A 19,792-nucleotide genomic window follows, 5' to 3' on the forward strand; every position below is an offset into this window, starting at 1 on the left:
TGCTAACCTTTTTACACATAGACAGAAGGTTTACCATAGTCGTTATTAGGCCATTCCTTGCTAACCTTTTTACACATAGACAGAAGGTTTACCATAGTCGTTATTAGGCCACTCCTTGCTAACCTTTTTACACGTAGACAGAAGGTTTACCATGGTCGTTATTAGGCCACTCCTTGCTAACCTTTTTACACATAGACAGAAGGTTTACCATGAGGGTAAAAGACAGTGGCAAAGAAGTAACATCTTTAAAATGTGAGTTTATTTTAATAATTTTTGCAAAATTGATTTGTGTTCAACTTTATGCTCAGCTACTCATCTTTGCAGTGAGATTTTAAGTTAAAGTCAAAAATATGTTAAAACAAAACTAGCTGCATAAATTTAGGTCTATTAATATATATAACATATATATTTAATGCACACATGTATCTAATATATCTAATATATTATGAACAGACTGTAAGAAAAACTAAAACTTATTTTATAGCACTTCTGCTATATGGGTAGCAATACTCACTAAGTCTCACAGCAAAATTCGATCAAACGTGATTCTATGAGGTTTTGTTAGAAAGTAGATATATTGACCTACCAACAGTAAGAGAGGTAGAAAATGCTTTCCTAAGACTGCAACCAGAAAAGAACCTCCAGCCTTCTTTTCTACTTGAGAGGACACAACTACCAGAGGCTCAGAATCGTTTATAGCTGTCCGTAAATCTTCGTCATCTTTGGCAATGTGGTCAACTTTTTTCTTCCTGCACAGAGAAATGATAGTCTTGAACTTGACCTCTTCAATATATATATTGAAATTTATCATACCTAAAACTAAAATCAGAAGAATCTGAAGCTCAACATAGAATGGAGCACTATAAATTATTTATCTCACGACCACACGAGCGGAGCGGAAGGGTGGGAGTTTTTATGATAAATGCATGTGCACACAACTTACGAAAATTATTCATCAACAATGAGACGAACCCTCGTCAAGAAATTTCATCAACAAATTTAAGCATCGGAATGTAAAGTCGTTAAAGTATAATAACGATACAAAACACATTTAAACCTATTTAAATATGTTACCAAGTCTTTGTAAACCTTCGATAATATCTTAAAACTTACCCATCTGATCGGATTATACACAAATAGACAGATTAATTTGAACGAAAATTGCCACAAAAAGCTTGAAAAGCTCGGTTTAATAAAAGTTAAGACTGAAAATTGAAACGCCAATAAAGCCGTGCGACCGATTGTAGAACTATTTAGTAGTGCGTATTTCACGAGAAAACCGTGCTCATTTCACCAGTCTATGGTGTTGTTTACTTGTAATCGAATTTATTAGAAGGTTTTTGTAATAAATGAGACCGTTTGAGGCGTAGACCGATTTACAGGTACGAAATTGTGGTACACCGTTTATCAGCCTATGTTTTTTGTCCAATCACCGAAGGTTTCATTATTTAAAACGTTAGCCGAAATTCTTTACAACTTATGTACAAGCTAGGGCCGAACTACAACGCCCCTTCATGACGAGAACATTTTTTATTTTGCTACAGTTTTATACGCGTGAATGCTCCTACTCGCTTTCTGTTAAAGATCGCTTATCAAAACCATTCTACATTCAACGCAACCAACTTTCAAACTGTGTATAGTACACAGTAGCTTGCCATTTTACTTCTAATTTTGCATTTCAGAGTTATAATAAACATATTTCTTTATTGTTGTTGAATTACATACATTACAGTAAATTAGGCCTACAGCTTTATAACACTTTTATAACAGCTTTTATTTTGCTGCAGTTTGCAAAAATCTTCCAGACGCGTGAACGCTCATAGGTTTTCTATTATTCTACTATTTCTATTTCTACTATTTCTATTATTCTATTATTTCTACTATTTGTTGTATATAACAACACCCAGTACATTACAGCTACCATTGCAGTTATCCTATTTGACTGCTAATATTGCATTTCTCAACCATCAGTACCCTTTCTTTTTTCCAATATCACTTTGGTCGTGGGCTGTATGACAGTGGAATTTCTAGTATATATAAATAATTTATACTGCTTTATAAATTAATATATATATATATATATATACTAGCTGCACAACCCGGCGTTGCCAGGTAATAAAAAAAGTCTTTGGACCGAAAATTGATTTGTATTTAACATATAACAAAATTTGTCATTCTAACTTTCAAACTACATATCATGGAGAAAAGTGTTTTGTGTAATTGAAATAAATTATTAGAGAAAATTTAAAAAAAACTGTTAAGGTTTTCAAACTTTGTCAAACAACTTTTTAACTTTATATGAGGAAAATGTTTCATGCAGTTCAAATAAATTAAAAAAAATAAACGGCTATGAAAGGGTTTAGATGTAAATGTAAAATAATTAGCAAGTAATAGCTAAATTCAGTCTGTTTTGCTACGATTACGGTAAGATATGATTCTGTAATGATACAATTAATACGAACTGAGAGAACAAAATAAAAATTCTGAATATGTTGTAATAGTAATAACAATTCTTGCATAGAAGTGTGTGTATAAAAAAGTTACTATTCCACCAGCAGCTATCCATCAAAACTCTGAATATGACGATACTGGTACCTCTCGATACTGCTACAAATGTAAAAATGAGATATTGTACTGTCTTTGTCTGACCAAACGGTGAGAGAATGTAGAGGCTTATCTGCTCGAGATAATACAATTGTTCGCGTAAAGGGTATTGACCTTCACCGCGATTTAGCAATTGAACCTTACGAAAAGCCTGAAATAGAAGTTCACGAAAACGCAAAAAAGCATCGTGTTTCATAGAGTTAATAAAATTTAATCGCCAAAGTTTAATTTCGAGAGAATCTATTGTTGATATCGTTTCGCCGAAAACAAATTAGCCCTAACACGGCGAGGGGAAAAAGCATCGCGTTTCATAGAGCTAAAAGAGTTCATAGAGTTTAAATTAATTCGTAATTTTGGTGTGAATGGATGTATACGTTAAGTAGTAAGAGCCAGCAACGAGAAGAACTTCAATGGTTTCATGGTTAAAGTGCTGGATTATCTAACCACGTTCGCAATCTTCGTGAGTTCAAGTCCAGCATAATGTGGAATTTTAATTCCAAAATTTTAATAATTATAGCTGGACATACTGAAAACAGACGACAAACTTTAAGAAATATACTAGTTGAATGCCAGGCATTGCCCGGGTAATAAAAAGATCTTTGAACAGAAAATTTATTTTACTTAACATATAACAACCATTCTAACTTTCAAACTTCATATCATGAGAAAAGTGTTTTGTGCAGTTTAAATAAATTTAAAAAATATAACAACTGTAAAGGTTTTTCAACTTTGTCAATCTACTGTAACTTTCAAACTTCATATCACGAGGAAATGTTTACTGCTGGTCAAATAAATTAAGAAACAAAATAAAACAACTATAAAAGGGTTTAAATGTGAATGTGAAATAGTTAGCAAGTAATAGCTAAATTAAGTCTGTTTTGCAATGATTACAATAAAAGATGATTTGGTATAATCTACGTGATTATATTTCTAAATGAAATATAGAAAGTTACGCTTTGCAACGGTTATGGGACGATTTACAGTTGAGACCCTTGAAAATAGTGATGTTACAACAGAAGGAAAAGCTATCTGCTGAAATAGATTAATAGCTGATAAAATGTACACTTGCCAACACTTTCTTATGTTGTCAATGGGTTACACGCATAAGGTGGACTCTTATTTGACATGGAAACATTAATGGCCTCAACAGATAGTAATAGTTAAATGGATCACTTATGCAATTGTTGTTAGAAATGTCTAAGGACAGATGGGCACAACCGTACAATAGTACAGAAAAATGAGAGTGCTAGTGTAACAATACAGTGTTACAGAGAAATAATGTAACAATACAGCGCTACAGATAGTGTAACAATACAGTGCTACAGAGAGATAGTGTAACAATACAGTGTTACAGAGAGATAATGTAACAATACAGCGCTACAGAGAGATAATGTAACAATACAGTGCTACAGAGAGATAGTGTAACAATACAGCGCTACAGAGAGATAATGTAACAATACAGTGCTACGGAAAGATAGTGTAACAATACAGCGCTACAGAGAGATAATGTAACAATACAGCGCTACAGAGAGATAGTGTAACAACACAGCGCTACAGAGAGATAGTGTAACAATACAGCACTACAGAAAGATATTGTAACAATACAGCGCTACAGAGAGATAGTGTAACAATACAGTGCTACAGAGACATATTGTAACAATACAGTGTTACAGAGAGATGGTGTAACAATACAGTGCTACAGAGAGATAGTGTAACAATACAGTGCTACAGAGAGATAGTGTAACAATACAGCGCTACAGAGAGATAGTGTAACAATACATTGCTACAGAGAGATAATGTAACAATACAGCGCTACAGAGAGATAGTGTAACAATACATTGCTACAGAGAGATAATGTAACAATACAGTGATACAGAAAGATAGTGTAACAATACAGTGCTACAGAGAGATAGTGTAACAATACAGTGCTACAGAGAGATAGTGTAACAATACAGCGCTACAGAGAGATAGTGTAACAATACAGTGCTACAGAGAGATAATGTAACAATACAGTGATACAGAGAGATAGTGTAACAATACAGTGCTACAGAGAGATAGTGTAACAATACAGCGCTACAGAGAGATAGTGTAACAATACAGCGCTACAGAGAAATAGTGTAACAATACAGTATTAAAGAGAGATATAGTATCAGTGTAGTACAGTGCTATACAGTGTAGTATACCAAACGACTGCAGTAATGTATACCTTAGGTGGTGTCGGCATATCTTATCATGGAGGTCCTTTTCAAACTGTGGAAAGTAGTTGTTAACCCGGTCAGGTGGTGAGAGTTGATAGAGATCTTCCCTCTCTATTCCTGAACCTTCTCGTCTTTTTCTGTGGCCAGTGGCCATTAATGGCTGCATCCAGTAGAAGGTCATGTAGGAAGGAAAGGATGCTGTCACCTCTGGAGAGATGTCCTGAGGGATAACAAATAGAATAGGTATAAACACATTGGTTTTGACTACAGATCTTGCTGACAGTTTTGTCTAGGTTGTTACACAAATCCCTACAAACTACTGAATCAATAACGAAGAGCGCTGTTGTACAGAAGATGCAAAATTGCAAGTTTCATGGTCCTGGAGTATTTCAAAAATTTAACAAACAACAAATACTTTTTTGCATTTCTAAACTTAAGAAATACTAAATTGTTAATTGCTATACAAGAGGTCCATTAATCCAAATACTGGTGTACCTTAGAAAGTTCTAGAACTTCTGCAGAGGCATCTGTCATAGATGAGAGTAGAAAAGCAATGAAAGTTAAGAAAGCAAGTACAGAGTAGAGGACAGCTGATGTCTTTGCAGTTTCCTCTCCATCCTACACGTACAACAAACAGAAAGTGAGAGTTATCGGCCATGTGGTAAATTGTGAAAGGTACGATACTGGTATAGGGTAGACACCCCTACAACATCAATAAATTGCTATGAGAAAATTTACATTTTAGGGATTTTACGTTATACGTAGCATAAAATATATGTAAATAGCCTAATCCGTTCCAAGATCTTCCAAAACTCACCTCTTCAAAATGAAAAAACTAAATGAATTTTCATAATCTAATGAGTGTCCAGCAACTGTGGTTGTAACGGTTTGTATCAACAACATTATTCTTTTTTCATGTCACTTACATTTGGTTTATGGTCCATGATTACGGTAAATTTACATTAAGTTAAAGGGGAGTGCACACGTTCAGTATCAATTAAAACTAAACTGATTTTTTCACTTTTTTCCTTCACAGCAAGGTTTATGCTGCAGAAAAAAAAGTTGTAGGTATATATGTCAAAAATAATGCAACAAGAAAATATATAATAGATATCCCAGATACATCATTGTCTATCCGAAGTGCGGCAAGAGAGAAAATAACACTTTCAAGACTAGCTCAGGGACTCTTGTTGTTCAAATCAAATTTGAGAACTTGCACCATCTCGACACTTCACATTATATACATGTAGAACATTTTATGTTACGACAATGCAAAAAAACTTTACATAAATTCTTTACATTCAGTGGAAATTACGTTAAAGGAGGTTCACGATATAGGGGCATCTACTGTATGTAAATATCTTTAAAGTAAATAAATCTTTAAATACCTTTAAAGTAACGGTTATATGTTTGGGCAGAACTTACAAACAAACATCTCTTCCAGTAGATATATGCTCGAAGCCCAGAACAAAACACCGAGAAGAACCAGTAAATCCACAACAGACCGCTAGAATATTGTCCATACCTCCTGTAGACATCAACCAAAGCACCTGCACACACCTGTTGAGAAACAAATAATGCTAGTTCGTAGAAACTAACGAGGCTATGGGTGTTATGAATCATTACAGAGGAGTTGCCTATCCAATTGCTTTAAAAAAATTTGATCATTGACTACTGCCATAAAGTTGTTCATCCAATCAGCTTCTGCTATAAAGTTGTTCACCCAATCAGCTCCTGCTATAAATTTTTTCACCCAATCAACTTCTGCCATAAAGTTGTTCACCCAATCAGCTCCTGCTATAAAGTTGTTCACGCAATCAGCTCCTGCTATAAAGTTGTTCCCCCAATCAGCTCCTACTATAAAGTTGTTCACCCAATCAGCTCCTGCTGTAAAGTTGTTCAAGCAATCAGGTCCTGCTATAAAGTTGTTCACCCAATCAGCTCCTGCTATAAAGTTGTTCACCCAATCAGCTCCTGCTGTAAAGTTGTTCACCCAATCAGCTCGTGCCACTCAGTTTTGTGTGGTTCACTCAAACAAACGATGCTAGTCAAACCGTGAGTAAAAAGGAACTCTATTGACAGATTAGCTCTTCAAGCATTGGAGGTATAAGTAAACTATAGTACTGAGACAACGAGTGCAGACTACAAGAATGTGCACCATGGTAATGACTAATCTATAGTATAAGGTTTCCATTTTACCGATGCGAGAAGGTTGTGTAGTGAATGCTGGCATAGTTTCCACGACAACTGCATGTGTTTATACAATGATCATAGCACTGCGCACGCATCCACTTGTACATAACACAACCAGTGTGACTCACCTTTTTACTCTGATGAACTTGAAGTCGATAAAGACTGATACGATGGTGCTCGTTTAGCTTGAGAACCCGAGAATAGGAATCTTTTAAATTACATACATGTAAATGCAAATACAGTAAAACCTGTATTTGAACGCTACCTTTATTTGAAGGCCACCTCTATTTTAACACCGCTATAGGAGAAGGGTTGAAAAATAGAGCGCCACCCTTTATTTGAAAGCCACCTATATTTGAGCGACAATTTGACATGCATCACGCTAATTAGTAGATGTCTCTAACTAGACATACTGTAACAAAAGACCAGCACGATTTCGATAGACTGAGTTTTGTGAGCCAACATCAAATGTATTGATCACGCATCAAACACGTGAATAAACACACCTGGATCATTCGTATTACTACACTACTATTACTACACTGAGGCCTTGGTACTCATTTAAAACACTCCTACCGCATAGTTGTGTGTTTAACTTCCTTGAGCAGTATGAGAATGTAAATGTACCTATAAACTTTGGCAGACATTTCGAGCAGGCACGAATTCGAATATGCTAATTGTCAAGTCATTCAAAGGATGTGGGCTTTGGACGCCTACCAAGGCTCTGAAGATAACAAGATTCGTTGTTTTAGGTCAGACGGCTCGATTAAGACTGAACCGGAATGTCTCCAGCAAGTGCCGGCGAATGCTGGCATTACCAATAAAAATGACATTCAACTATTCGACGCTGATGAGCAAGTTCTAGAGAACGACAAGTACTGTTGCAATAGCGATGTATCATTTGAATTTCAACATAAAACATTTTATTACTTACTAGTAATCACCATATTATCTTGTATTATATGTCTTGTATCATCTCTTGTATTATTTTTGTATGTCGGTTGTTATTTTATCGTTCGTGATTTGCTAAATTATTTTGTATTATAATTTTACGTTGGTCGTTGTTTTATCGCTCGTTATTCGTTAAATTATTTTGTACTAGAATTTTATCTTGGATGTTATGTTATCGTTCTTGTTCGTTAAATTACCTTATATTATAACTTAATGTTGGATGTTATGTTATGGTTCTTGTTCGTTAAATTACCTTATATTATAACTTAATGTTGGATGTTATTGTTCATAATTCGTTGAATGAAATTTAGCTTAACAAAATCCTGAGCAGCTAGTTGAAACACTGAACGCCACCCTTTTTATTGAAGGTCACCTCCAATTAAACGCCATCATAAAAGAAGGGTTGTAAAATAAACAGCTATGGCGTTTAAATAAAAGTTTTACGGTACCTACCTTTACAACACACTGATAACTCAAGCCAAAGATGCTAGCGATATGATGACTTGAAGCATGTGACAGTCACTTACTAGAGTGAAGATAGAGAAAGAAGATGCCAAGAAATATATCGGAGGCGAATGTCGTGTGTAGCCAGTCAAGTCGTAGACAGCAAATCCCGCAAGCAGGATGGGCAGCACCTATCAAAGTACAAAAATTACATAGAGCATTCAACTTATCTGAAAAGTCTATATCGACAGACAAACAAACGCACTAACTTCTCTGGTCTTCCATCGATTACAGTGGCAATTTCTGCATAAGGACTAAGTACAACAGCAACTGATACGATAATCAATAAACGACTGCTGTGAAGGCAAGCCAGAACGCTTCCACAGAAGCCAAGAATGCTTCCACTAGTACACAAAGAATTTCTCTGCAATTTATAATACAATGTTGCGGCGCAGAAAGATGTGAATCTCAAAAACAGATTTTAAAACCGTTCAGGAGGGTTTTCTAGTGATTTCCATTGTATCAATGTTACTCTGTAAGAGCGATTGACTCCAAAATTGAATTAGTCACTCAAAAGCTGGGAAACTCGTCTATTTGCTACATTCTGTTGTCTACAATCAGCATAAATGAATTCCATGTTTTGAGTTAATATGCTTAGCTCAGGCATACTACCGGACTGAGCAACAACTTCTTTTCCTTACTGAACTCACTCTGAGAATTAGGTTTGAGCTTTGCCGAAGAGATTACAAATTATTCTAGTATATTTCCAAACAGGACGACTACTCACCAATTTGAATAATGTAAATCTCGTCAGGGGCTGTGGAATACGTCCCTTCAAATTTAGCTTCAGTGTAAAGATATAAGGCAACAGCAGCAACCAAAAAAGAGCAGATGGCGCGCAGACCAAACAAACAGTCTCCATACAAGGAGTGAAATCTGGCCATGTGTCATTAGAAGGATTCCAGGTAAGGTTTGGATCCTAAAAAACAGTAAATAGAAATATTATTAGCAGAAAATGGATAGCAAAGATTGGCAGGAAATAGAACAGGCTGAAGATGTTGGCATTTAGCAAAATGAAAAGAGCCATTATTATACTGAAAAACTACTATGATTATTTATGAGCAACAGACTCGTATATCTACACTGATATAGATACACAAACTTAAACACGTATATATCTAGATTAATATAGATATATAACCCTAAATACATGTATATCTACATTGATATAGATATATAACCCTAAATACATGTATATCTACAATGATATAGATATATAACCCTAAATACATGTATATCTACATTGATATAGATATATAACCCTAAACACATGTATATCTACATTGATATATACATATAATCCTAAACACGTGTATATCTACATTGATATAGATACATAAGCCTAAACACGTGTATATCTACATTGATATAGATACATAAGCCTAAACACATGTATATCTACATTGATATAGATACATAAGCCTAAACACGTGTATATCTACATTGATATAGATATAAAAAATTCCTAATAATAATTCCTAATAATACCAAATACCTTAAATCTTCAATACTCAGATATTATTCAATACATTAAATCTGAGACTTACATTATGACATGTCTGAGAACTACAATGTCTTATGCATTAGGATTTGATTTACAAATGCCTAGATTCTTCTAACAGCCTGTGCATTGCTACCAATTCATAATGTCCTTATGAATTTGCTAGAATTAGTCTCATGAACAGAACCGCAGCGGTGCGATGCTTAAGCATTGCTACATGTATATGACCTCTGATGTCATTGTAGCTGCGGGGAAAAAATTGGGTAAGCTGGGTGAAAACATCCAGTGAAAACATCACTAGACTTGTGGCTAATCTTGGTTACAATGCTATTTTGAATTGATGCAAAACTGTACAAAGACTTGCTTTTGCTGGCATCAAGTGCTATTAATAATTACAAAAACATGACATAAAGACATAACATAAAGACATAACATAAAGACATAACATAAAGACATTACATGACACATGACTAAAGTATATAACATACCAACTACTAGCCACAGACTTAACTGGGTTTTGCCAATGGCAATAGGCTCCATGACCTCACTCACCCAAAACGCAGTTCCACAGAAGTGTTCAAAATCCATCTTCAGGAAAACCAGCAATTTATAGCTATAGTATCATGATGAATATCGTGCTCGATGAAGAAATGATTTTGACACTAAGTGTCATTGCATCATAGTGAAGGCGATGTGAAATATTGCAACATTATGCAAAGCTGATTCAAGCCTCCAATAGCAGTGAAGTACTGCTTCTGCAACTATCAACGTCACCTATTATAAAAACAAACTGATGCACATGACATACAGGATGTGGATGCCTATAGTGCAAAAATAGATGGCTACTTTGCAGTATTGTCATAGAATCCTCTCTTTTGGAGTTGTATGTTTATTGCATATTTAGCTCTTTACAGTTCATCTGGTATTATATATTTTTGTTCTTAGAGGTGACTCATGCTACAACCAGTATTTGCTATTGCCCAGTCAGCTCGTAGTATCTGTCCACTATGGCTCAAGCTTCTCATCTGATTATATGAGAGTTACACAGCAGTATTAACTTTACAGTGTTTCTAGCACATGTATAAAAATACATATAGTGAATATTTGTCAAAATCAGCTGTGGTTTATTACAGTTCTTAACTTAAAGAAATTTGGAAAAATAATTTTATCTCCAAATATTAGAGCTTTTTGGAGGTTATTTAGAGATAAATGTCAGACAAGAGATACATTTGATTGGAACATTTAACTGCGGCATATATTTATACCTAAATTTAACTAATTGAGGAAACAGCTTCATGCCGGTACCAAGAAGAAAAATTCTTTTTACATTGGGCAAAGGTAGTTTTGGGAAAATCACAAAAAAGGACAGACTTGTTATTTTTTAATATGAGCGTACTAAATATTGTGGGAGTGAACATGTGAGCATGTCTCAACTCTGAGCTTGAAATCATAAGACTTGTTGTTATAAACTACACATGTGACCTCATCTGCGGCACCAGTATCACACTAAAGACAAGAGCACATCATACTAGATGAGCAGATACATTAAAAATACTGAGAGTCAAGAAAATGAAGATGAAATAGCAGATGTAAATACACAGATAACTAGAGCTTAAATATATACCTAACTGGCCAATTGTGAAGAAAACTGTCAGTTCCCTTTACTTTCCACAAGAATAAACACACTGCGTGTATCACCAATGCTAAGAAATATTTTAATAATATATATGTAAATAAACACAGTCAATGTGTGTGCATACAACTAACTACATGCAGGGAGATCGCCACTATCTCGGCTCGAATCTTCTCTTTGGGCCCCTTATATAGCCAGTTCGTGTGGTAGGCTACACACTCTTCTTCAAGCTCGGCTGACCAGTTTTTTGTTTAACAGGCATACCAGGCTGGCTCATCGATGAGCGAGTCTACTGCTGTGACAAGACTTGGTCCATTCGTGCTGGCAATCGTAAGGCCGACTTAGCAGCCAGCCATGATCTCGGTGCGTTACCGTTACAAAATGAAAAGCAGTTTGATCAGCTGGATCAAGCCTGCCTGATGCATTCAATTCTGTATTCAATTCCCTCATAACATCTATAGGAAGTTATACATAAAATGGGTTACTGTAAGTGAATTATGAATCGTTTCATAGCTTTGTACACTTCAACATATGAATTTAAAATACACCGATTCTCCTATTCATGGCTAAATTGATGTTCACCATAAGAAGTGCATGTAAAATCTTTATTACGTTTTTAACTAAAAACAGAAGACATCTATGACCTAGCAGATAGTCTGAATGGAGTGTGGTTCTGCTCAAAGGAATCGTCCAACTTGTAAAGAAATATATGGTAGACTATTTTTGCAATGCATTAAAATAATCCAATATCTCCTGAGCCCTAACGAAGCAGTTTTATGGATAGATGAAAGGCTACAAGCTTATGAGTTGTTCAAGCAACAAACATGACCACAAGCTAGCCTGGCATGTTTCAAATGGTAGAGAAAAAAGAGAGCTAATACTTGACTCAATACTTTGCAGCAGTGGTTTTAAAATGAACACTGTGTTTAATTATTGTTAACTGATTATTGATAATCAATTCTCTCAAGAACATACAAATCCCAATGACAGTCTCAAGTTTTAATCTCGAGTCTTTAAGTCTCAAGATTTTGCTTTTTCTCATTCCAGCGATCTCTTTTTTATTCCAGCGATCTCTTTTTCTCATTCTAGCAGTCTCTTTCTCTGAGGATCACTGAATCAGATTGCAGGAGGATATGTAAGATACTATTACCTAAGTTCAGCATTGCTGTTTGCCCGAGTATCTTCAATCTGAGTAGAAATTTTGGTGCGGTAATTGAGATTGTTAAAATCTTTGCATGCTAAATATCAAAAACAACTAGAAATCATTGCATTTAGCAGTAGAGTTACCCTTGCTGATTGCTCAGACAGCAACAAAACATAAGCTTCATAAGTTTGTCAACGACAACTGAAGCAACTAACATGTGCAAGGTCTCAACTGAGGGATAATAATTCTCAGTGAACAGTTAATAATAATAACGAATACTAATTGAAAAAAAAAGTCAAAAATTGCATTCGCCGATGATACGCCATTTGAGTCAGCTTGACAAAAAGTGTCACCGCAAACATGTAATGTTACTACGAATGTTTTGATATTTTTTAAACAAATTCCATGTTTGGTGACAGTACATCATGAACAAACTGGCAGTAAAAAAGAATGTAGTAATCGCTTTCTCTCGCACTAAACTGTCAAAACAAATGAAAGTTTTTGTTGTACCTGACAAAACTAAAATAAGCACAATCGAAACTGTTAAATTATGAGCCTTTGGTTTCCTTGGCTTCTTTTGCTGCTACAGTTGGTTGATATATACATACAGCTATAATCTGTGCATAAGAACTCTGCTGTGATAAATTGTTTATATACAAAGCTATGTCCCTATCTGTAGAATAAGTGATGTTAAATAGTTGGCAGTTCCTTGCATTTGGCTGGTACACGCGAAGGTTTTTCTATAATCGTGGCAACTTCGCTGTGCAGGATGACTGTTGTATGTTCATGTCTTCAGTTGTTATGTGACATTTGAATGAATTTCCTCCCTATTTTTGGCACTTTCTGGCTCAACGTGTTATATAAGCGAAATTGAGTATAGTCCTACTAGGTTGCGCTATACAGTTATAGCAATGAATGATCGCTGCGACTTTTGTCAAAAAATGGTTAACTACTAATCTATTGGTGCTCACTTAGCCGCGAAATTATGAGCAACTTTAATAGCTAAACATTCAACAAGATTGTATTATTTGCTCCAACTGGCAAGGTGCCACTGCGTGGTTTGTAAGACGGTTTCAGACAACTGGTGCCGTTGTTAAAGCCGGCAGCTTAAAATATACAAAGAAGAAGTGTATTTGGTTAATGGTGGTGAGTGCTGATAACATGTCTGTTAGCTTACTTGTGTTATGTTGCTATTACTAGCAGTGCTTGTAATATTGTTTATTTTCTGTATACAGCACTGTACTCTTGTATGTTGAGCGGACATTACATAATAAAAAGCTGAAACTAACAATTTAAAGTCTTCAATCAACAACTTGCAACAAACAATCATACACAAACATGGTGTTCCAAGTGAGGAACTGAAGAATTATCAATAAAAGACAATCTGATTCCATCGGCTCACCTGCACTACCAAGTGACACTGATACCACTGATTTTGAAGTTGAAGCTGGACTCACGAAGCCTAGCAATCCAGAAAGATGAGTGCTGACTTTCTGGTTCCAAAGCCCACAAAATATGGCTCCGATCTCTCCGATCAATAGACTAGATTTTAAAAAGAATTTGATTTTTTCCTCGCTGCTGCTGAGAAATCAAATTCTCAAGACAAAGTTAAAGTAGCATTCATACTCAGATGCATAGGCCCTAGTGGTGTGGACATCTTCAAATCCTTCACTTTTACAGGTGAACAACTCAAGGAATTTATGCTGATGTAGTCCCCAAGTTTGATGCCTTCTGCAATCGAGGATTGAACACATTAGTCAAGCAGCATCAAATTCTTTCTACCAAGCACGGCGTCCTGAGTATTGATGAATATGTCACAGCATTGCACATAGTGGCAAGAGAATGCCAGCTTGATGCAATGTATGATGGTTTTATGCTCCAAGCACTGTTGCTGGGCATAAGTGATGATCGTCTCAGAAAAAAGTTGTTTGATGATGCTGGTGACCAAGAACTGAGTTTGGAACAAGCAGTCAATAAGTGTAGAGTAGAGGAAAATTCAAAGAACGCTACGGCAGTCATACAGTCAGATGAATCTGTTCAAGTTGTTCGACCTAAGAGTAAGCATTTTAAACAGAACCAAGCATTTGTTTTTAAAGATGATGGGGAATCCGACGTAAGGTCCACTCATAAGAAGACGAACAAGAGTCTTTGTGATAACCGTGGTTTATCTCACCCCCCCCCCAGGAAGCGTCCTGCTTTTGGAGAACAATGTCACAATTGCCACAAGTACAATCACTATAAATCTCAATACAGATCTAAGAAGAGTGTGCAGATAGCCGAGAAAGAGAATGACAATTTAAGATTCTTTTCTGTGTCCAAGTAGTTCATAAAAACAGAAATCTTATGTCAAATATGAAAAAACTCTCAGGTCGGTATTGCAAACAGGTCACGTTTCAGCTAGATACAGGAGCATCCTGCAATATTCTTAAGATCTTGGCAAACCTAAGCTCGACAATAATCGCTCTAAGCTTCGTCAGTTTGATGGCTCCACAACAACAGCACTAGGTGGCTGCACTATACAGATAGAAGGAATATATATCTACTTTCTGGTTCATAAGCAATTAAATCAGTCTTCAGTCCCTAGATGCATCTTTAAAACTTAGTCTGATCTCAGTCAAAGAGGAATGGTCAATTTAGTGAGCAGTAGCAATCTGCAAGAAATTCTGGGCAGCTACGAAGACGTATTCACTGATATCGGATGCCTGCCAGACGAGTACAAAATTGAACTGAATGAATCTGTTGTACCACGCCAGTGTCACAATCGAAAAACTGCGGTCTATGGTCAATGAATTGAAGGAGAAATTAGACTCGTACACCAAGAAAGGAATTCTTGCCCCTGTTGATTATCCAACTGCCTAGATAAGCAACAATGTCACTGTCCGCAAACCCAACGGTACCTTGAGAGTCGGCATGGACCCCTCTAATCTCAACAAGGCCATACAGCGCAATCATTTTCCCATGCTTACCCTGGAAGATGTGCTCAATAAGCTTGACAGGGCTAAAGTGTTCTCTCTTTGTGATGCTAAAGACAGCTTCCTTCAGATCAAGCTGAGTGATCTCTCGAGCGACCTTACTACATTTTGGACACTTTTCGGAAAATTTAAGTGGTTGAGAATGCTATTTGGTTTGTCTTCGAGCCCCGAAGAATTCCAAAGAAGGCTCTCAGATGCACCTGGTGGTCTCAAGAGAGTCTCAAGAGGTAGCAGATAATATACTCATACATGTATATGGAAAAGGATCCACTCACGAGGAAGCAATGCAGGACCACAACGTCAACCTCGAGAGACTGCTGTCAAGAGCAAGGAGAATGAATCTGAAGCTGAACAAAGAAAAATGTAGATTTCACCTAGATGAGCTACCATATATTGGTCACATCATTACACCTGACAATGTCAAACCTGATCTGACAAAAATCAGACCGATTAAGGACATGGAGGCACCCAGCAACAGTGATAAAGTACGTCGATTTCTGGGCCGCGCAAACTAGTTGGCCAAGTTCATTCCCAACTGCTCAGCAGAAGGGGAGCCTCTGAGACGGATGGTTAGGGTGAAACACACTGACTTCATGTGGGGAGTGGATCAAACCAGAGCTTTCGATCGAATAAAGCGTCTTATTGTAGATGCCTCCTGACTGAAGTACTTTCGGGTCAATGAACCAGTGGTTGTTCAGACTGATTCAAGCACTGATGAGCTAGGAGCTGTGCTCTTGCAGGATGGTCAACCTGTGTGTTATGGCTTGAAAAGTTTATCGGCCAGTGAGAAGAATTAGGCGCCTATTGAACTTGAACTACTGGCCATAGTGTACGGAATGCAGAAGTTCAAGCAGTATTTGTTCGGTAATCCAGATGTGATCGTGCATACCAACCACAGTTCGTTGGAACAGATCTTCACTAAATCCCTGAACAGGGTGCCAAAGAAGCTCCAGTCTATGCTGACTCTTCAAAGGTATCCCATGAAAGTACTCTACAAACCTGGTTTAGAGCAAGTCACTGCGGATACGCTATCAAGAGCCCCGGTTGATGAGGCAAACACTACAGAGTAACAGATGAACAGATTTTCACTGTTAACCAACTGAGGACCTTCATGTGGGATCTGACATTACAACACCTCAAGAGAGATCTCCCTGTGTGTGAGACTACATTTCAGCATATTAAACAAAACACCAAAGATGGTCTAACACCAAACATGCTACAGTCAATGATCATGTCAGGATGGCCAGCCAGGCCAACAGATGTTCCAGAACCACTGAAAAAATACTATGCATTCAGAGATTAACTGGTCATGCTTGATGGAGGTCATCTACAGAGGTCGGTTATTCAAAGGTAGAGGCCAGTACAGACATCTACCAAGGTTGGTTATTCCAGCACATTCCAGATCAATGATCGTGGACAAACTGTATACCAGCCATCAAGGGACAGCGGCCACAGTGCGGAGAGCCAAAGCTGCAGTATTCTGCCCCAAGATGGCTGAAGATATCCGTAGAAAATCAGAGCAGTGTGTCACATGTGCTTTTGATGCCCTCAGCCAGCCAACTGAGACTATTCATAATCACGATATCCCAGAGTAAGATCCCCCTAGAGCAGGGGTGTCAAACTCATTTTCACCGAGGGCCACATCAGCGTAATGGCTGTCCTCAAAGGGCCAGATGTAACTTATAATTGTAATGAAATGTAATCAATTAATATAAAATAACTTAAACAGTCTTTAATATTAAATAACTCTGACTTTATTACTTAAAGTTGCAAACAGAACAGTTGCACAGCAAAACGTGCAGAACACTTGTTTTCGGAAAAAAATCAGAAAAGTTACACAATACCCATCAACATGGGCATGCTTTCAGTAAAATCAAAAATTGTGAGCTGCTAAGAACATGAATTTGTTGGCATACACACATTAAATCTGCAAACACTAAATAATTGCAACAGCAGCAACACAAAATCAATATGTAAGCAGCAAAAAATCAAAAAATTATTTGCTATTTGCTGAAACAAAGTTAGACTTGCACCAAAGAAATTACAAAATATACAGTGTTTGACTAAAATTAGTAATTTATTACATACAATACAAAGTTATGAATATTATTTATACATGTACAGTTAGTCATGAACATGAAAATCACGAAACTATAATTTCGAATTTTTCCTCGCGAGTATTATCTTCAAAGCATAGCAAATCTACATCCCAATATAACTCAAATAAACTGTCATAAACATGTTTCAAACAATAACATTATGTTCAGTAACTTTGTTCTTGACTTTTCAGACTTCAGGAGCCGCTCTAAGAATGAATATGATCCTATCGAGATTGAATGATAACTTTTGTCTGACTACGGTTGACAGCCTAAAAAGTGCATTTTTATTTGAGTGTAACGATTCAAATTGACAAAATTAAAAGTTAGAAAAAGCTTTGAAACATTAAAAATAATGTTTCAAATTGATTCATGCAGTCTTTCACTGTCTTACCCCTTCTCAATCTGCATATTTACTTCTGGAGTTGAAAAAAATTGATCGCGAACGATAAATTTTAAAGTGACAGCGATGATTTTCAGTTCAGTTGGATGTCGCAATGGGCGTAATAATTTAGTTATAACTTTTGCCAGAGAGATCATTGAGGTATATATGTACGTTTGTTTGGTTGGCCAGAAAATTTTTTTCTGACTAATCAAAATTATTCTTCTGTAATGTAAAAATAACAACACAAGGAATAGATAAATTTCAGAGGCAAGATAACTCGCGTTGGTGTGCCTAGCAGCGTTATAAATACAGGAGAATGAGTCTCGTGCGAATGAGTAATTAAGCCCTCGCGGGCCACATAAAATGAGGTGGCGGGCCACATGTGGCCTGCGGGCCATGTGTTTGACACCTGTGCCCTAGAGTAAGATTGGCATGGACATATTGAGTTAAAAGGGCAAAGAATATTTGATACTAGTTTACTTCTTTTTGGACTCTTTTAAATGTGACCACTCGCCAACTCCACTGCCACTCGCCAACCAGCAGTCTGCCACGGTCATCAAGCTGTGTAAGAAGACTTTCGCTCATGCCGACATACTAAATCAGATACACTCGGACAATGGTTCACAATTCCCATCATCAGAGTGGATATTCACACACTACTTCTTCACCAGGACACCAGCAGTGTATTGGCAAAGCTGAGGCAGCTGTGAAGATTATGAAACAAATCATGCGACGAGTCGAAGATCCATACTTAACACTGCTAGCGTACCGAAACACACTCACAGCGGGCATGATCACATCCCCTGCTCAGAGAATGTTTGGCGATGCTACGCGATCGATACTGCCGACAGAAAATCGCTCCTGGAAGGTTGATGTTCTAGATCAGAAACTCCAGCGATAAGAGGCTGCCCAACATTCGTACAACAAAACTGCAAAAGATTTACCACCTCTGAACATTGGATGTCCAGTTTTTCTTCGAAACGTGCAATCAAAGAAGACAAGATGGCAGCAAGGAAAGGTCATTGAACAACTATTTGATCATTCATACATGGTTGCCAACAAGCAAACAGATCAAGCAGTGAGGCATAATCGTCTAGATCTCCAACCCTATCAAGAAGCTGATGTAGGCTCTGCAACCCCATCAATCAGTACAATCTCAGATTTCTACCCAACCATCGATGCCACCGAATCCTGAACTGAGAATGTTTTTTCTGATCATGCTATGGACGATGTACTAGTTACCAGTGACAACCCAAAGGGTACTGCAGAGGAGAGTTCTCTCAGGCCTACATGGAGACGATGTAGACAGCCAAAAACCCCGACTAAGTTCAAGGCCTTTGTGTTGTAAAAGTACATAAACATACCTATGTGCTTTGTAAACGACAACAAAACCTGTTGTTTGTGTGACACTAGCGGCTGTGCACTTTGACGTTTGTTGAGCTTGATGTAACATGTCTACCTTTCGTAGTCTTATTTTCAATTTTTTGTGTCTTTGTTTGACCCGAAGGAAGCTCCCTTTTAAGCTAAGCAAAGAATTATATTGATAACATGTCTGTTAGCTTACTTGTGTTATGCTTCAATTACTAGCAGTGCTTGTAATATTGTTTATTT

The 19,792-nt window shown here is 36.9% G+C and overlaps 1 protein-coding gene across 1 annotated transcript in view; it reads right to left on the minus strand.

The window, feature by feature from the left end:
* The window catches only part of LOC137400305 (ATP-binding cassette sub-family C member 2-like), a 52,443-nt gene extending 47,511 nt beyond the window's left edge, over positions 1-4,932 (minus strand). Inside the window, exons 1-2 of the mRNA XM_068086633.1 lie at positions 4,811-4,932; positions 587-749 (exon numbers count right to left, since the gene is read on the minus strand). The gene's annotated coding sequence lies outside the window, so the exon portion shown is untranslated. The remainder of the gene's footprint in view (positions 1-586; positions 750-4,810) is intronic.
* Between the last annotated feature and the right edge of the window lie 14,860 nt (positions 4,933-19,792).

The sequence above is a fragment of the Watersipora subatra genome, chromosome 7 (genome assembly GCF_963576615.1).
Source record: "Watersipora subatra chromosome 7, tzWatSuba1.1, whole genome shotgun sequence".
Classification (NCBI taxonomy): domain Eukaryota; kingdom Metazoa; phylum Bryozoa; class Gymnolaemata; order Cheilostomatida; family Watersiporidae; genus Watersipora; species Watersipora subatra.